This window comes from Triticum aestivum, chromosome 4A, assembly GCF_018294505.1.
Source record: "Triticum aestivum cultivar Chinese Spring chromosome 4A, IWGSC CS RefSeq v2.1, whole genome shotgun sequence".
Lineage (NCBI taxonomy): Eukaryota > Viridiplantae > Streptophyta > Magnoliopsida > Poales > Poaceae > Triticum > Triticum aestivum.
Genome location: NC_057803.1, coordinates 428,056,389 through 428,074,657, shown reverse-complemented (window position 1 = coordinate 428,074,657; position 18,269 = coordinate 428,056,389). Strand labels below are relative to the sequence as shown.

Sequence of the window (18,269 nt, the reverse complement as noted above, 5' to 3'; positions counted from 1 at the left end):
GGCAGACGGCAGCGGGCGACGAGCGGGTTCGGGGGCCGGCCGTGGGCCTGGCGGGCCGCGGCGCGGGATGGAGCGATGCCACGTGTCACGCCCTGGTTGGCGCGACGGCGGCGGCGGTGCGTCCGGCGCGGCCGGACATGTCCGGCGCGGACAGATGGAATGGAAGTTAGGGTTAGGGTAGGAAGAGACCCGGGATTTTCGGGAGAGGATCTACATATAGGCATAGAGGGAGCTAGGAAGCTCCAAATGAGGTGCGGTTTGCGGCCACGCGATCATGATCGAACGCTATAGATGATGGAAGGGTCTTTGGTGGGTTTTGGGCGAAATTGGAAGGGTGTTGGGCTGCAACACAAACGAGGCCTTCTCGGTCCCTCGGTTAACCGTTGGAGTATCAAACGAAGTCCAAATGGTACGAAACTTGACAGGCGGTCTACCGGTAGTAAACCAAGCCCGCTTGGCAAGTCTTGGTCCAATCCGGAAATGTTTAAACCCCACACACGAAAATAGGTATAAAGGGGCACCGGAGGAGATAGGAGCGTCGGAATGCAAAACGGACAACGGGGAAAATGCTCGGATGCATGAGACGAATACGTATGCAAATGCAATGCACATGATTACATGATATGATATGCATGACAAAGGCAACAACACACGGAGACAAAAACCCGAACCCGAGGAAATAAAATAACTTAGGCCGGAAACGGCAAGAGTTGGGATACATATAAGGTAAATTACATCCGGGGTGTTACAACACTCCACCACTACGAAAGGATCTCGTCCCGAGATCTAGGACTGGAAAAACGCCGGGTACTCAGAACGGAGGTGATCCTCGCGTTCCCAGGTGGCTTCACGGTCGGAATGGTGTGACCACTTGACTTTGAGGAATTTGATTGACTTATTGCGAGTCTTGCGTTCAGTCTCTTCAAGAATAGCAACTGGGTGCTCATGATAAGAAAGGTCTTCTTGGAGATCAATGTCTTTGATGTTGACGGTGCGGTCAGGGGTCTTGAAGCACTTGCGGAGCTGAGAGACATGGAACACGTCGTGCACATTTGCAAAGTTGGAAGGAAGCTCGAGTTGATAGGCGAGATCGCCTCTCTTGCTGACGATCTTGAAAGGACCCACGTATCTAGGGGCAAGCTTCCCTTTGATACCGAAGCGACGAGTACCTTTCATTGGAGAGACGCGGAGGTAAACATGGTCTCCGATCTCGAAAGCCAAATCACGATGCTTACTATCATAGTAGCTCTTCTGGCGCGATTGTGCTGCTTTGAGGTTATCACGAATGACTTTGCACATTTCCTCTGCCTCTGTGATCAAGTCATTTCCAAGAAGTTGATGTTCACCGGTTTCTGACCAGTTAAGAGGAGTACGGCACTTCCTACCATAGAGAATTTCAAATGGGGCCTTGCCCAAACTCGCTTGAAAGCTGTTGTTGTAGGAGAACTCGGCATATGGAAGACAATCTTCCCACTTCATACCGAAAGAGATAACGCAAGCCCTGAGCATATCTTCGAGAATCTGATTGACACGCTCGACTTGACCGCTAGTTTGAGGATGAAAAGCTGTGCTGAAACGGATGTTGGTGCCCATGGCCTTCTGAAAAGAATCCCAAAACTTGGAGGTAAAGATGCTGCCACGGTCTGAAGAGATCAACTGTGGAATGCCGTGCAGAGAGACAATCCGAGAGGTATAAAGCTCCGCCAATTGAGCTGCAGTGATAGACTCTTTGATAGGCAGAAATGAGCCACTTTAGTGAGTTTGTCGATGACAACGAATATAGCATCATTGCCACGCTTGGACTTTGGAAATCCCGTCACGAAGTCCATCTCAATGTGGTCAAACTTCCATTCTGGAATGGCAAGAGGTTGGAGGAGACCAGCTGGTCGTTGGTGTTCTGCCTTCACTCTTCTGCAGACATCACATTCATTCACGAACTGAGCAATCTCGCGCTTCATTCGAGTCCACCAATAAGCCTGCTTGAGGTCCTGGTACATCTTCGTACTCCCAGGGTGGATGGAGAGGAGTGAATTGTGAGCCTCGTTCATAATGACTTTACGAAGGTCACCTTTAGGCACAACAATGCGATCCTCGAAGAAGAGAGTATCCTTGTCATCAAGGCGATAGCACTTGTACTTGGGTTGACTCTTGGCAATCCCAATCTTCACCTTCTTCACCATAGCATCAAGAAGTTGAGCCTCGCGAATCTGATCTTCCAAAGTAGGAGAGACTTGAAGGTTGGCGAGGAAACCTTGAGGAACAACTTGCAGATTGAGTTTGCGGAAAGCTTCACAAAGCTCGGGTTGGTAAGGCTTGAGAATCAGACTGTTGCAGTAAGCCTTCCTGCTCAATGCGTCAGCAATTACATTGGCCTTGCCTGGAGTATATTCGATGCTCGGATTATACTCTTGAATCATTTCGACCCAACGAGTCTGCCTGAGGTTGAGATTAGGCTGAGTGAAGATGTACTTGAGACTCTTGTGGTCAGTGAAGATGTCCACTTTTCTTCCCAATAAGAGATGTCTCCAAGTCAAAAGAGCATGCACAACTGCCGCCAACTCGAGGTCATGAGTGGGGTAGTTCTTCTCGTTGGGCTTCAACTGGCGAGAGGTATAAGCCACAACTTTCTTCTCTTGCATCAACACTGCACCAAGACCTTGAAGAGAGGCATCGCAGAAGACCTCGAACGGTTTGGATTCATCAGGAGGAGTCAGAACTGGAGCAGTGACTAATTTCTCTTTCAAGGGTGTTGAAAGCGATGTCACATTCAGGAGACCAAACGTACTTGACGTGCTTCTGGAGAAGGTTTGAAAGAGGCTTCGCGATCTTTGAAAAGTTCTCAACGAACCTTCGACAATAGCTTGCGAGACCAAGGAAGCTGCGGAGTTGCTTCACGTTCTGAGGTGGTTCCCAATTCACAATTGCAGACACCTTCTCAGGATTCACCGCTATGCCCTTGGCAGAGATGATATGCCCAAGATAGAGAACCTCATCGAGCCAAAACTCGCACTTTGAGAACTTGGCGTAGAACTGATGTTCTCTGAGCTTATCGAGCACCAAACGCAAGTGCTTGGCATGATCTTCCTTGTTCTTGGAAAAGACCAAAATGTCATCGAGGTAGACCAAGACGAAGTCATTTGTGTAGGGTTGAAGATGAAGTTCATCATGCGAGAGAAAGTCGGCGGAGCGTTGACGAGGCCAAAAGACATGACAGTGTATTCATATGAACCATAGCTTGTTCTGAAAGCCGTCTTGGGAATATCTTGCTCACGAATTCGAATCTGGTGATAGCCCATACGGAGATCAAGCTTGGAGAATACTTGAGCACCTTTGAGTTGTTCAAACAGCTCGTTGATGTTGGGAAGTGGGTACTTGTTCTTTATAGTCTTCTTGTTCAATGGACGGTAGTCAACACAAAGTCGGTCCGTTCCATCCTTCTTCTTCACAAAAAGAACTCCACAACCCCACGGAGAAGAACTAGGTCGGATGAGACCCATTCGCTCTTGAATATCGAGTTGCTTCTTCATCTCTTTCAACTCTTCAGGTCCAAGCTTGTAAGGACGTTTGCAAACAGGTTCCGTGCCTGGCTCAAGATCGATGACGAATTCAACTGGCCGGTGCAGAGGCATTCCTGGAAGCTCTTCTGGAAAGACATCTTGATATTCGCAAACGACTGGAATTTGAGAGATGGCATCCAGTTCACCCTTCCCATTGAGAGAAAACAGACAGATGGTATCGTCACGAGCGGCAAAGACAATAACATCCTCAGACGAATGAGTCAATTGAATCTGCCTGGCAGCACGATCAAGCTGAGCCTTGTGCTTAGAAAGCCAATCCATTCCAAGAATAAGATCAATATCCGAGTCACCAAGAACCGTAGGAGAAGACAGAAACTTGTAGTCACCCAAAGTGATAGTAACATCCGGAACAATGGAGTTAGCATTCATGCGCCTACCGGGAGAGACAACTGCTATCGGTCTAGGCAAAACTTGCAAAGCCAACTCATGCTTAGATGCAAAAGGTCTTGAGATGAAACAATGTGATGCACCAGTGTCAAAAAGAACTTTTGCAGGAATATCGTTAACAGGAAGGTTACCCATGATGACATCTGACGAGTCCTCTGCCTGAGCTGCATTCATCAAGTTGACCTTGGCGTGCTTGGGGTTATGCTTGACCACAGCTGTACTTGCCGATCTCACAGGAGGAGGAGGAGGGAGACGCCTCTGATTGAAGCATTTGTTGGCATAGTGACCCTTCTGTTGGCACTTGTTGCACATGACCTCTGAAAGCGGACGGTGATATGGAGCACTTGATCTTGGAGTTTGAGACGAAGTCTTATTCTGAAAGCCAGGGTTGGGTGGGTGGAAAGATCCACTGCCACCTTTGCTCTTCTGCTGATAAGGCTGACGGAACAGAGGAGGAGGAAGCCAATACTTCTGCTTCTTAGCCACTTGAGTTGAGGAAGAAGGAGTAGCATCTCTGACTCGCTTCTTGGAAGCATCGCACTTCAGTTGAGCAGTCTCTTGCTTCATTGCCATGTTGTAAAACTCATCGTACCTCTTGGGCTCAAAGAGAACGAGAGCTAGCTGGATTTCTTCTCTGAGACCACCCCTGAACTGGTATATCATGCTCTTCTCGTCAGGGACGTCTTGCTTAGCAAAACGGGCGAGCTTCTGAAACATCTTGTTGTACTCGTAAACAGACATAGAGCCTTGCTTCAGGTTGCGGAATTCCTCACGCTTGCTTTCAACCACGCTCTGAGGAATATGATGAGCTTTGAAGTCTTGACGGAATTCATCCCAGGTAATCACACGGCCTCCTCTGGAATCTTTGTACTGCTGAAACCATTCTGCAGCTTGGTCTTTGAGTTGGAAGGAAGCGAACTTGACAAAGTCCTCAGGCCTGACGTTACTGCACTCGAAATGCTTGCATATGTCCACGAGCCAATCATCAGCGTCTGTTGCCTCAACACAATTGCTGAAGGTCTTTGGCTGGTTAGCAAGGAACTGGTTGAGTGTAGCAAAGTGATTCTGATTGTTGCCTTGGCCCTGGTTCCCTTGGTTGCGCTCTTGAAGAAGTTGCATGATCAGCTGCGTGTTTGCATTGGTAGCGGCCATCACAGCTTGCCATGCCTCCGGAGGTGGAGGTGGTGGTGGCGGATCAGGATTCGGAGTCGTGCGCGTTGGAGGAGCCATCCTGAAGAGGTTGACATCCATTAGCACATTGACAGACAAATATTGAAGCTGAATCAAACGGGTTGAAATTGCAACATATAGTCTTCACATCCGAACAAAATGAACGAATGCATTCCAATTGAAATGGTCACATATCCATAAATTGAGAAGCCACTTAGAATTGAGGTAGAAGAAAAACAACAAGGTACGGAACAAGAACGAATACTTGGTGAGGATTACCCAATCCCAAACCAAATATCCGCGGAAGAAGAACTAGAGCTACAAGAATTCCCACCTATGAAACTCCCGAACCTTTCCGGTTATGCAATCAGGTGTTGGGGATACAGGGGAAGCATAATATCTCACCCAAATCTAGCAAATCCTACATCCAGCTGTATCCATCCTTCAACACATAACCGAGAAAACTTCGGAAATCATCTACCTCAACCTTCGAAAAGCATCCGTTATACAAGTTATGGCAATACTCCCGAACTCCCGCCCCAGTACTGGGTGGCGTCGAGGTTATCTCACCAACAACTGCATAAAAGAGATTTTCGATGTCGGCGAAACTCAGGTATTCCAGAATCTCAACGATAAAATTGTGACGACAACACCTCGGAGCTCAACTCCCCGGGACACTGCCACAACCCCTAAATGACAGGAGGCACCAAGAACAATGTTCTCGTCACAAATCGATCGGAACGATTCCAAGATACCCGCGTGATCCTAAATTTTTTTAGTGAAATTTGAGAAGAGAAGAGTCAAAACTCTACGTCAGGATGCCTTACCAGAGCGATGAAGGGACTGGGGAGTAAAAAGAATTCCTAAACTCTCCGATATATATAATCCTAAATGACTCAAAACATTTTTCTAGACTCAACAACGCCAACGATTCAATCAAGCAGGGGGCTCCTAAGGTCGGGGAAGGCTCTGATACCAACTTGTAACGCCCTCAATGCGGCTATATCTCCTACGTGTCGAAGCACGACTTAGAGGCATAACCGCATTGAAAGCAATGTCGCAAGTAAGGTAATCTTCACAACAACCCATGTAAATAGATAAAAGGGGAAAGGTACATAGTTGGCTTACACTCGCCACATCACACAAATACATGAATAACATTACAATCATCCAGTACACTCATGGTCCAACTACGGTACCAAAATAAAAAGATCAACCCCCACATGCGACACGGTCCCCGATCGCCCCAACTGGGCACCACTACTGATCATCTGGGAAAGACACATAGTAACGACGAGAGTCTTCATCGAACTCCCACTTGAGCTCAAGCGCATCGTCTGGAACGGTATCATCGGTCCCTGCATCTGGTTTTGGAAGTAAACTGTGAGTCACGGGGACTCAGCAATCTCGCACCCTCGCGATCAAGACTATTTAAGCTTATAGGTAAGGCAAGGTAATATGTGGAGCTGCAGCAAGCGACTAGCATATATGGTGGCTAACCTGTTCGCAAAAGAGAGCGAGAAGAGAAGGCAAAGCACGGACGAAGAACTATGATCAAGAAGTGATCCTAGAACAACCTACGTCAAGCATTACTCCAACACCGTGTTCACTTCCCGGACTCCGCCGAGAAGAGACCATCACGGTTACACACGCGGTTGATTCATTTTAATTAAGTTAAGTTTCATGTTATCTACAACCGGACATTAACAAATTCCCATCTGCCCATAACCGCGGGCACGGCTTTCGAAAGTTCAAATCCCTGCAGGGGTGTCCCAACTTAGCCCATCACAAGCTCTCACGGTCAACGAAGGATATTCCTTCTAGCCGAGACATCCGATCAGACTCGGCATCCCGGTTACAAGACATCCTCGACAATGGTAAAACTAAACCAGCAACACCGCCCAGATGTGCCGACAAATCCCGATAGGAGCTGCACATATCTCGTTCTCAGGGCACACCGGATGAGCAAGACGTCGGTAGGCCAGCCCAGAGTTGCCCCTGGTGGCCACCGGCATGCTACAGTTGGACCAACACTCAGAGAAGCACTGGCCCGGGGGGTTTAAAATAAAGATGACCCTTGGGCTCCGGAAACCCAAGGGAAAAAGAGGCTAGGTGGCAAATGGTAAAACCAAGGTTGGGCATTGCTGGAGGAGTTTTATTCAAGGCGAACTGTCAAGGGGTTCCCATTATAACCCAACCGCGTAAGGAACGCAAAATCCGGGAACATAACACCGATATGACGGAAACTAGGGCGGCAAGAGTGGAACAAAACACTAGGCAAAAGGCCGAGCCTTCCACCCTTTACCAAGTATATAGGTGCATTAAGATAACAAGATAATATAGTGATATCCCAACAATAAACAATGTTCCAACAAGGAACGATCTCCAATCTTCACCTGCAACTAGCAACGCTATAAGAGGGGCTGAGCAAAGCGGTAACATAGCCAATCAACGGTTTGCTAGGACATGGTGGGTTAGAGGTTTGACATGGCAATTTGGGAGGCATGATAAGCAAGTGGTAGGTATCGTAGCATAGGCATAGCAAAAGAGCGAGCATCTAGCAAGCAAAGATAGAAGTGATTTCGAGGGTATGATCATCTTGCCTGCAAAGTTGTCAGAGTTGACTTGATCCTCGTAAGCAAACTCAACGGGCTCCTCGTTCGCGAACTCGTCTCCCGGCTCTACCCAAACAAGACAAACAAGAAAAAGTAACACAATCAACCACGTGCAATGCTCAAACAACATGATGCAAACATGGTATGCTATGCGGGATGCGATATGTGATGCATATGCAAGATTTGACAAGGAATGATTGAACCTGGCCTCAACTTGGAAATCCAAGAGTGCCACTGGAAAGGTGAGGTGATTTCGGTTGAAATCGATATAAAGATCACCGGAATCGGATGCACGGTTTGGAAATGGCAAGCAAAACAAATATGGCACCGGTCTGCGATAATCAGCAAGTAGCCATCTAAATGCATCAAGATAATATGCTACAGCACTCAAACATGACAACAAAATACATGGCAGGGATCCACTCATGATGCTTGACAAAAGATGAACACTGAGCTACGGCTAATTCATCCATTAACAGGTTCAAACAAGCATGGCAAAAGTGCAAATGATAACAGGTTTCAGACTTAGTGAAATTAACACAAGTCTGGAATTTAACATCAGGAAGCACACTTTAGAGCATGAAAACTACATGCTACAGGAACTTAACATGGCAAAGCAAGGCATGGCATGAAGCTACTCAAAGCACTTAACAAAAGTCCCTTAGTGACCTTGAGCCAAAAGGGATCAGAAAATACAATTGCAAGCATGTGAACATGGCAAAAACATAAACAGATCTCAGACTTAGTGAAAAACTGGAGCATGCAAATCAGTTAACGAGTAGGCATGTTTACGAGCTCGATGCACTCACTACAGAGCATGGCATGACAAACTAAGCATACACCCATCAAGAATACATGGCATAGAAGCTAGACATGGCAAGAACAACAACATAGCATGCACGGATCAATAGCAACATCCTCGGCAAAATCGCTAACAAGTCAACAATCTGCCAGGATTCACGATATAGCAAAAGTAGAGCTCGATTGACTCAAGCTAGGGTGCTCCATAAATGCAAACAAAGACATGGATGGATAGATCACCACAATGGTAACAAATCATCCTTACTGATCATCCTCAAAAGAGGCACGGATCACTAGGAAACAACATGAACATATGGCATAACGACAAAATCAGGACAAGGACTTAGTGAAATTCTAAGTCCCTGAAATCAGCATTACCGATTACGCTACTTTGCAAGCTTGTGCTAGTCACCACACATATCACAAAAATACATGGTAAGCACCTCTGTAAAGATGGCATGGCATATAACAAAACTCATGTAGAGCTCAGGAGCATATCATGCACACATTAATCATGGCAAAAATGACAAATAGCTATTTGATGAAACAGATCTGACAAATTTATCACATAGCCCTCTTCCAACAGCATTTCGGGCATCAAGATGAGCTCAAATGAAAATGATGCAATGAGATGAAATGATTTACTCGTTGAGGCGAACATTTTGATATGCTACACGCGCAAATCGGAGCTACGGATGGAGTTACATAGATGAAGATTGCAAAAAAATAAGGGGAGAGGGGGGAAGTCAACCCAAATCCAGATCTAGGGTTCCTCGCGGGCGCGTGAACCGAGGCTGGATCTTGAGCTCGCCGGAGCTCTCGCCGGAGAAGCCGGGCGGTGGTAGCTGGAGTGGGCGGGGAGGATGAAGGAGAGGCCGCCCACGCGAGGGAGGTCGCCGGAGACAGCACGGCGGCGCGGCGGTGAGGTCGGCGAGGGCGGCGCGCGGTGGCCAGCCGGAGCGCTATGGCGGTGAGGCGGGCGGGCTGGAGCGCGGCGGCGCAGGCGGGCGAGCGCGATGCGCCGGCGAGGAGGCGGACAACGGCGGGCGCGGGAGCGGCGGCGGGCAACGAGCGGCTTCGGGGGCGGCCGTGGGCCTGGCGGGCCGGCGGCGCGGGGACGGAGGCGATGCCACGTGTCACGCCTTGGTTGGCGCGGGACAGCGGCGGCGGTGCGTCCGGCGGGACGGACGATGTCCGGCGTGGCAGACGAATTCTAGGGTTTCGGGGGGAGAGGCCCGGAATTACGGAAGGGGACTATTTATAGGCATAGAGGGAGCTAGGAAGCTCCAAATAGAGTGCGGTTTTTCGGCACGCAATTGTGATACGAACGCTCTAGACCGATGGGAGAGGTTTTGTGGGTTTTTGGGCCAAATTGGAAGGGTGTTGGGCTGCAACCAAACGAGGCCTTCTCGGTCCCTCGGTTAACCGTTGTATTATCAAACGAAGTCCAAATGGTACGAAACTTGACAGGCGGTCTACCGGTAGTAAACCAAGGCCGCATGGCAAGTCTTGGTCCAATCCGGAAATGTTTAACCCCCACACACGAAAAGTGGTAGAAAGGGGCATCGGAGGAGATAGGGGCGTCGGAATGCAAAACGGACAACGGGGAAAATGCTCGGATGCATGAGACGAACACGTATGCAAATGCAATGCACATGATGACATGATATGAGATGCATGACACAGACAACAACACACGGAGACAAAAACCCGAACCCGAGGAAATAAAATAACTTAGCGCCGGAAACGGCAAGAGTTGGGATACATATAAGGTAAATTACATCCGGGGTGTTACAGCTTTTCAGGCTTCTCCAACATTAACCGGGCATGCTCTCTAGTATGAAAAATCACTTGTTTAGGTACGCTCAGTTTAGTACCTTCACACATTTAGAGCTGTTGATATTAACACAACAACCTGTCAGGATTCAGTACCTTTAGGTTTGTGTCAAAGTTGATGTGGGTGCATTCAGTACCTCGACAAATTTTAGAGTTGTTGATATGGGTGGGGGTACTAGTTTCAAACAAGATCTCAACAAAATGACAATGGTAGTTTAACTGAATCAGGGAGAGTTGTTTGAAAATTGGAACTGCGAAATGAAATTCTAGTGAACCTAGACTGAATCATGCACACACAGAAATGAATGAAAATTGACAGTTAAGTTTAACTTGTCATTCTGGGCGAAACTTGACTAAATCACAATATGTACTGCAAAATCAAATTCTAGTGAAACTTGACTGAATCATTCATTCAGTGACAATGACAATGATATGGATGAAACTTGAGTCAATCATGCAAACACATTCAGTACTTCACTTGTTCTCATCTCACTTTAATTGCAAACGGCATTTCTAGTGAAACTCAAGAACCATTGCTTGTTTGCTGGTTTGATTAGCCAGCAGAAACTTTATTTGCTGAAACCACAATGACAACGACAATTCTTGTGGTTGTTCTGATCTCACTACCACTCAATTCTTGTACTGAAACCACAATGACAATTTGGTTCTGCATAACCTCTGCTGTATATGTGCACTAGGATGTACTCTTGCAAGCCAGGACCAACTCAAGAAGTAAATTTATTAGATCTCAGATTTTTTAGAATTGTAGATTTTTGTTGTGAGTTCAGTAGTTCATTAGCATAAGTTCAGTAAATTCAGTCACTATTTTCACACTCTTGACTGTATATTCTCTGTATATTTGACTGTATTCAGATCATGCAAGGACACTCCTGACTGCACAACAATAATCCGCGGCGCCGGCAACCGAAGCGGACGAAGTGGCTGGTCCTGCGAGTGGCGGTGGTGGTCGCCTACGTGGCGCAGGTGGGTGGCGGTGGTCATCCCCATGGCAGCGGCGCAGGTGGGTGGTGGCACTGAGCCCGACGATGGATGCACTGGTTGCTCCCGTGCGTGGTGGTGGGTGAGGTGCGCAGGTGGGTGACGGTGGTCGAGCTGTCCAGGTGGTCGGTGGTGGTCGCCTCCGTGGCGGCGGTGCGGGTAGGCGGCGTCATTGGACCTGATGGTGGCTCGGGCGGTGGTGTTGGATGATTTTTCTTTTTGTTGCACAAATTATAACGAACTACATGTGCGACAAGCTTTTCTTTAGTTTTTATATCTTGACTCGTACTCTATCATGTTTTTAATTTATTTATTTGAATCAGAAACCGAATCAGTATTTTTATCTGTCATCCTTTATTAGTTTCACCTGACATGTGGGGATGGCTGACGCGGGGGCGTCCAAACAAACTATTTATACCACGTGACCAGGTACAGGTCCAGGGTACAGATGCGTCAGAGCCCTTAACAGAGCCAACGTCCGTCCGCTCCCCCGTCATGAATCATCTGTACGTACACTATGACCCTGCAGTGTATAAATCTTTTTCAATTCTTGTATTCCTTCGACAGTGACCTGTAGCACACATCCCCATGCTTGTCTAGGCGGCTCAGATTTCGGGTTCACCTGGACCCGAGAGCCAAAATGCCACTCCCTATAGATCCCAGGATCAAAATAGTTATTTGGATCCTGTTTGGACCTATATAGGGCACGACTAGTTGTTCCCGAGAATTAGAAAAAAATGACCAACCCGCAGCTGCACATGAACTCGTCCCCAACCTCCATCCCACGACCACCCGTCCCCTGCGCTGGCCGCCGGCGCAATCACCCCCTCCCCCACGCGTCGCCGCAACTCCACGCCCAACCTCGCGCTCCTCCGTCGCTGCCCCACCCCGCGCCGCCTCCTACCTCGCCCACCCCACAGGCCGCCGCCGCAGCCCCACCGCGCATCACCTCCTACCTCGCGCACCATGAGCCGCCGTCACCGCCCCACCCCGCGCGCTGCCGCCGCCGCCACCCTACCCTGCCCCGCCACCACGGGATCCCCCATGCGCGTCGGCCGCCACCCGACGCAAATCAGTCGCCGCCCCAGCGATTCTCCACTTCCCCGTGCTATCCCTCGATGCCGGTCGGGCGCCTCCGACAGGATGCGTCGCCATGGTCCAGTCACCGGGGGTTGCTCTCCCTGACTCATAGCTGAAGGAGACCGGCAGCTTCCTCGATGGAGCACTGCAGAAGGCCATCGAGCCTACAACCACAACTAGGACGAGCCCCTCAATTTGCTAGTTTCATTTTTATTGCAATCGCAAACTCTGTTTGCCCCTTCCTTGATCCAATCTTTTGTTCTTGCTACTCCACATCGCATCCACATGCCGACGCGCCGCCCCCAACCCATGAACCTTCACCTGCTGGTTGACCTCGCAAAGCCCACCTCCACCTTCCGGGGATCTGGCTCGCAGGGTGCACGCAATCTCGTCCTGGCCAGCTGCTGCTGGGTGAAGCTCCACCAGCCTGAAGATGCAAGAGGTAGCCTTTCTTGCTAATGCTACCACTACGCTTTCTGCCAATGCTAGTTTTGTTTTTCTCCTAATGAAGTCAACGCCTTGATTTTGATGGATAAGCAAGAATAGAGGGAGATACAGAGCATGTGTAGTATATGGACTGCTCGCACGCGCTGCCACGGACTGCTCGCACGCGCTGCCACGAACTGCTCCACCCAGCGCCTCCACACCCCGGGCGTCGCCTGCGTGCCACACCGTAGCCACTTCTCCCACACGTTGATGAAGAGGTAAGCCGTCCATCTGTACTCCAGCTTCACAGTGACACACAAGGAGCAACAACTACTGCTAGCACAGTCCTGCCACCTCCCTTTCCAATCTACTCTTGCTCGCCTCCTTCCCTATGTTTCTTGCGCCAAACCAAAAGGTGCACAAGACATGTTTGATAAAATGGCTAGCTGAAGATAGAACTGTTGTGTAATCGTGTTTCCCTTTGGTTTAATTTTTCTTTGTTCATGTTCTATTATTTGCCCAATTATTTACTGCGCAAAATACCTCCATCCCAAGCACTTATATCGTGGAGTGGGGAAAAGTTGTAATTTTTCTATAAGCACTTTATAATTGGCTAGAAAATAGGAAAAGAAAAAGAGAAAAAAACGAGATGTAGCAGTGCATTGAAACACAACATCTACTAGTGCTTCTGTTTTGATTTAGATATTCCCAGCATTTCTTTGCCTAGGATGTGTTTGCGTTCATATATGTAAGAAAACTATTGTAGCTAAGTGTTCACTTTGATTTTCCTTTGCTTCACGCTGTGACATACATAGTCTGATGTGCTTATATTTTTTTTTGCTGAACTTATAAGTAGATGATTCATTGTATTCATCATCTTATAGTGCTTGTTGCCAGGTCTGTCTGTCTTTCCTCCCCTGCTCACCGTCCTGTGCGGCAGTGGACGCGACTACTTGAGGGAACAAAGCCCGGCTTCCGAACACCGGCAGTCTCCCTGCACCCTACAAAAAATTAAATAAATCGCAAGTTCAGAATCAAGAAACCATGAAGTTCAAAGACAACAAAGTACTACCCGATGTTGTTCGCCAACGATCTTTAGTTTCTTTAGCAGTTCGTACACATTTTGCCAAAGCTAGTATGTTCGGAACCGTAAGTTGATAGCTGACCGACAGGGACAACAATGTTGATGGCGATTGAAGAAGGATCCCAAAATATTATTATTGGGACCGAAGGCCAAGTTTTATGCACGGTGTGAGAGGATTTCAGGAATTGTTCTAAAGCGATCGATGGCTTTCGAGAGATGCGATCATATCTCACAAGTTTCTAGGGGGTTCAAGATCATTTATATAAGAAGGAAATGTCAAAGGTTCAGATGGCAGCACACTTAAAAATACTGGTGAAAAATCTGAACATGTGTAGTGCAATTATGGGGAAAAGCTTGAATTTTTATCGCTTAACCTCTATTGATCTCTCCTATAGTTTTTGTTATGCGTTCTTCATTGAGTGGTACAACTGAACATATCCACGGGAGATCCATGCTATGGTACAGATTTGTGAAATTAGTTTGTACTCATTAGTATTATTTCATTGTGGTTAACGGGCGCATGACCTCATGTGTTCACTATTTATTTCTTTGCTTGATTTGTACCCAAATTATTTATTAATATTGTGATTCGAGTGCCTCGTGCATGGATGTCATTTGTAGCACACAAAGGTGCTTGTGTTAATACATACGAGAGGAACATTCTGCTAGTGATAAAACAAAGGATCGAATGCTAAAATAATTTGTTTTCTGTGTTTCTAAAAAATTCAAGAAGTTCAAATTAAAAATGATAGGGTTGTTCAATGTTCTTAAATAATCCAATTATTCCAGTTTCTAAGAAAACTGCAAGTTCAAATAAAAAACAAAGTACAAAAGAAAATAATATTTTTGTTACTACAATGAATGAATCCAAGAAGATCAAATTAAAATAACTAACTAGCTCAAAAATGAATTTTCCCCTTTTTTTATAAAAAACTAGTAGTTCAAATTTAGAAAATAGAACAGTTTGATGTTTATTACAAAACTCAGATTCCTTGAGTTACTAAAAGATAGACCAAGAAATTCAAATTAGAATAACAGAGTAGTGCGATGTTTATATACCACAAAGAAAACAAAGCATCACCTAGAAAATATTAACTCTAGAAGTTCAAATTTAATAAATTGGAGAGTTTAAAGAAAACCCAAATTCTTTCTATAAGTAGGAAAAAAAATTAAAGTATGAAGTTCAATTTAAAAAATATGTTTGATTCTTATTTAAAATTTATATATTTTCTAAGAATAAAACCAAGAAGTCCAATTTACAAAAATAGAGAAGTTCACTATTTATAAAAAACTCACATTTTCTTAGTACTAAAAGAAATAAAATCTAGAACTTCAAATTTTCATAATTCTAAAAAACACACACAAAGAAGTTCAAATAAAAAAGTTAGAGCGGTTCGGTGTCTATAAAAAACTCAGATTTTTCCCTTACTAAAGTGAAACAGGGAGAAGTTCAAAGTGATAACAACCAGAAGTTCATGTGCTGCACGGTGTGTGTTTCATACGAGAAAAAAGAGTAAAAAGGAGAAGTCTAATTTTTTTGCTAGAAGTTCAAGTGATCTTCCCTCGGATGTTCAAAAGTTCTTGTTAGAGAGGTTCAACGTGTGTTTACATGTTCAAAAAACACAAAAAAGATGTTGTGTCTCATGTTTTAAAATAATTCTATCAATCTATTACAAATTTGGAACAAAAATACTCTAGATGAAAAAAGTTATTTTCTATTCAACAACTTTCCAAGGGGTGTACCGTATATTCGAAAAACAAATGGTTAATATAAATTGATGTATGTTGTTCAAAAATAAAAGCTTAACCGTTTTAAAAAAAGTTGCGTCTTTTCAACAAGTCTCTAAGGATTTATCATTAGTGGAACTCTGAGGAACGGGCGACAAATTACAAACAAAAATATGTGGCCGAAGTTCAATATGAAAACAACAAGCAATTCAACTACTATACGGAATGCATTTCAGATGAGAATAAAAGAATATAAAATTAAAAGCCTAAAACATTTGTTGCAAGAAGTTCACGTGCTCCACCCTGCACGATTCAAAGATTATATTACGAGACTCTGACCTTCAATTATATGTTAAAAAAAGAGGAAAAAACAACAACATTTTTGCCATTTTTAAAACTGGTCTCAAACATCAATGAATTCGTAACACCTGTCTACATGAAAAAGTTGCTCCTATTCATAAGCTTTCCAACGGTGTATTATATGCTACATTCCGATGTACGGTTTAAAAGTTTCATGTATACCAATTAAAACACGTTTTTATGTATTGAAAAAAATTCTTTTGAACCATCACGAGTATGAAAAAAATGATCAACGCGGAAAAGTTGCGTGTTTTCAACAATGTTCCATCGGTATGTCATTTGCTCAATTCTGGTAAGTGGTTGGGAGTTACGGACAAAAAACAGCACGTGAAAAACAGAGTGAAGTTCAAACAGAACAGCTCTAGAAGTTCAACCTAAAAGTTTGATCTCAGAAGGCAGAACGTATGATCTCAAAAGTTCAGATTGATAACTGCCAGAAGATCACGTACTACACGGTGTGCATTTTGTATAAAAAAATATTGAAAAAGCAAAGCCTAAAAGTTTTGTTGCTAGAAGTTCAAGTGCTTGGCCCGAGAAAGTTCAAAAATTCTTGTGAGAGAGATTAAACAAAAATAGGTGATAGAAGTTCAAAGTGAAAACAACGAGAAGTTCAACTACTACACGGAATGCGTTTCAGGTAAGAATATAAGAATAAAAAATAAAAATCTTAAAAAGTTTGTTGCAAGAAGTTCACGTGCTTTGTCCGGGGAAGTTCAAAAGTTCTTGCGAGAGAGATTCACCTTGTATTTCCATGTTCGAAAACACAAAAAAGAATTTTTTTTGCACTTTAAAATAATTTGATTTCACAAAATAGGTGATAGAATCCACAAAGAAGTTGAGTTATTATTTGGGAGCAATTTGATTTCAAAAATAAAATAAAAAATTCAGATTACAAAAATGGAAAAAGTTCATGTACTACATGGTGTGTGTTTAATATGAGAAAAATGAATAAAAATGCAATATCCAAATTTTTTGTAGTTATAAGTTCAAGTCATCGTTAGGAGAAAGTTAAAAAATTATTGTAAAAGAGATTTGTACAAAAGGAATATATTTTGTGTAACACTGACAAATGGATGAGAAACTTACAAACGAAAATACATCACAGAAGTTCAACGTGAAAACAGTAGGAAGTTCAACTACAAACCTGTATGAATTTGAGATGAAAAACTTTTAAAACCGTCGCGAGTATGAAAAAATGATCAACACGGGAAAGTTGCGTGTTTGCAGCTTTCCACCGGTATATCACTTGCTCAATTCTGGTGAGTGTTCTCGTGAGTGGATGGAGAGCTACGGGCAAAAAAACACATGAAAAACAGAGTGAAGTTCAAGTAGACATGCCGAGAAGTTCAAGTTCTTCACGCGATGCATTTTGGAAGAATCTGTTTCGCGATAATGACAGAATGAATGATCCTGCCGTTTTTGAAATTACATGAAAACCGCCAGGAATAAGAGAAAACCATCAACATGAAAACGTTTCGCATTTTCCATAGCTTTTCAACGGTATATTATTTGTGCCATCCCTACAATGTGTGTAGAAATTACGACAAAAATATGTTTTAAGCCATTTTCGAAACTAACTTAAAATCGTAAAGAATTGGGAGAAACAATATATAACAAAAAGTTTCGCATTTGTTTAAGCTTTTCAACGCCATATCATTTGCTGCGTTCGGACGTATGATTAAAAAATTAGCTCGAAAATACGAACTCGGTGGAACTTGTACCGTTTTCTAAATTACTTTTAAACCGTTCAAAATTAGGAAAAAAGTTTCAACATGAAAAAGTAGCACATGTTCATAAGCTTTCCAACGCAATATCATTTGCCTCAATTGGATTAGCCGTTTAGAAATGACATCAAAAATACAAACTCGGCTCTTCGGTTTGTGAAATTTTATGATTTTCCAAATTACTCTTTAACTATAGGGAATTAGAGAAAACTTTCAACATGTGGAAGGAGCGGTTTTGCAGCAGCTTTCCAACGCCATATTATTTGCCTCATCCCGATAAACAGTTTGGAAATGCGATCGAAAATACAATTCACGTTTTTTGTATGAAGAAGAAACGGTTTTCAAAACTGCTCTTAAATCGCTTACATTTTGCCCGAAATTTAACTTGGATCATGATACTCATGTCCATAGCTTTCCAACGGTACATAGCAAGCCCCATTTGGGCAATGTTGGCCGAAGTTCAACCTAGCACAGGGGAAGT

General features: G+C 44.7%; 1 long non-coding RNA gene across 3 annotated transcripts; it reads left to right on the top strand.

Annotated features, from left to right (window-relative positions):
• Positions 1-12,132: 12,132 nt before the first annotated feature.
• On the top strand, positions 12,133-14,191 carry LOC123086215 (uncharacterized). 3 transcript variants are annotated; one of them, XR_006440683.1, is made up of 3 exons: positions 12,133-12,908; positions 13,013-13,170; positions 13,790-14,191. It is a non-coding gene; the product is annotated as an uncharacterized lncRNA (long non-coding RNA). The 3 variants fall into 3 exon arrangements; XR_006440682.1 differs by having other exon boundaries at positions 13,008-13,170; XR_006440681.1 differs by having other exon boundaries at positions 13,004-13,170.
• The last annotated feature ends 4,078 nt before the right edge of the window (positions 14,192-18,269 follow it).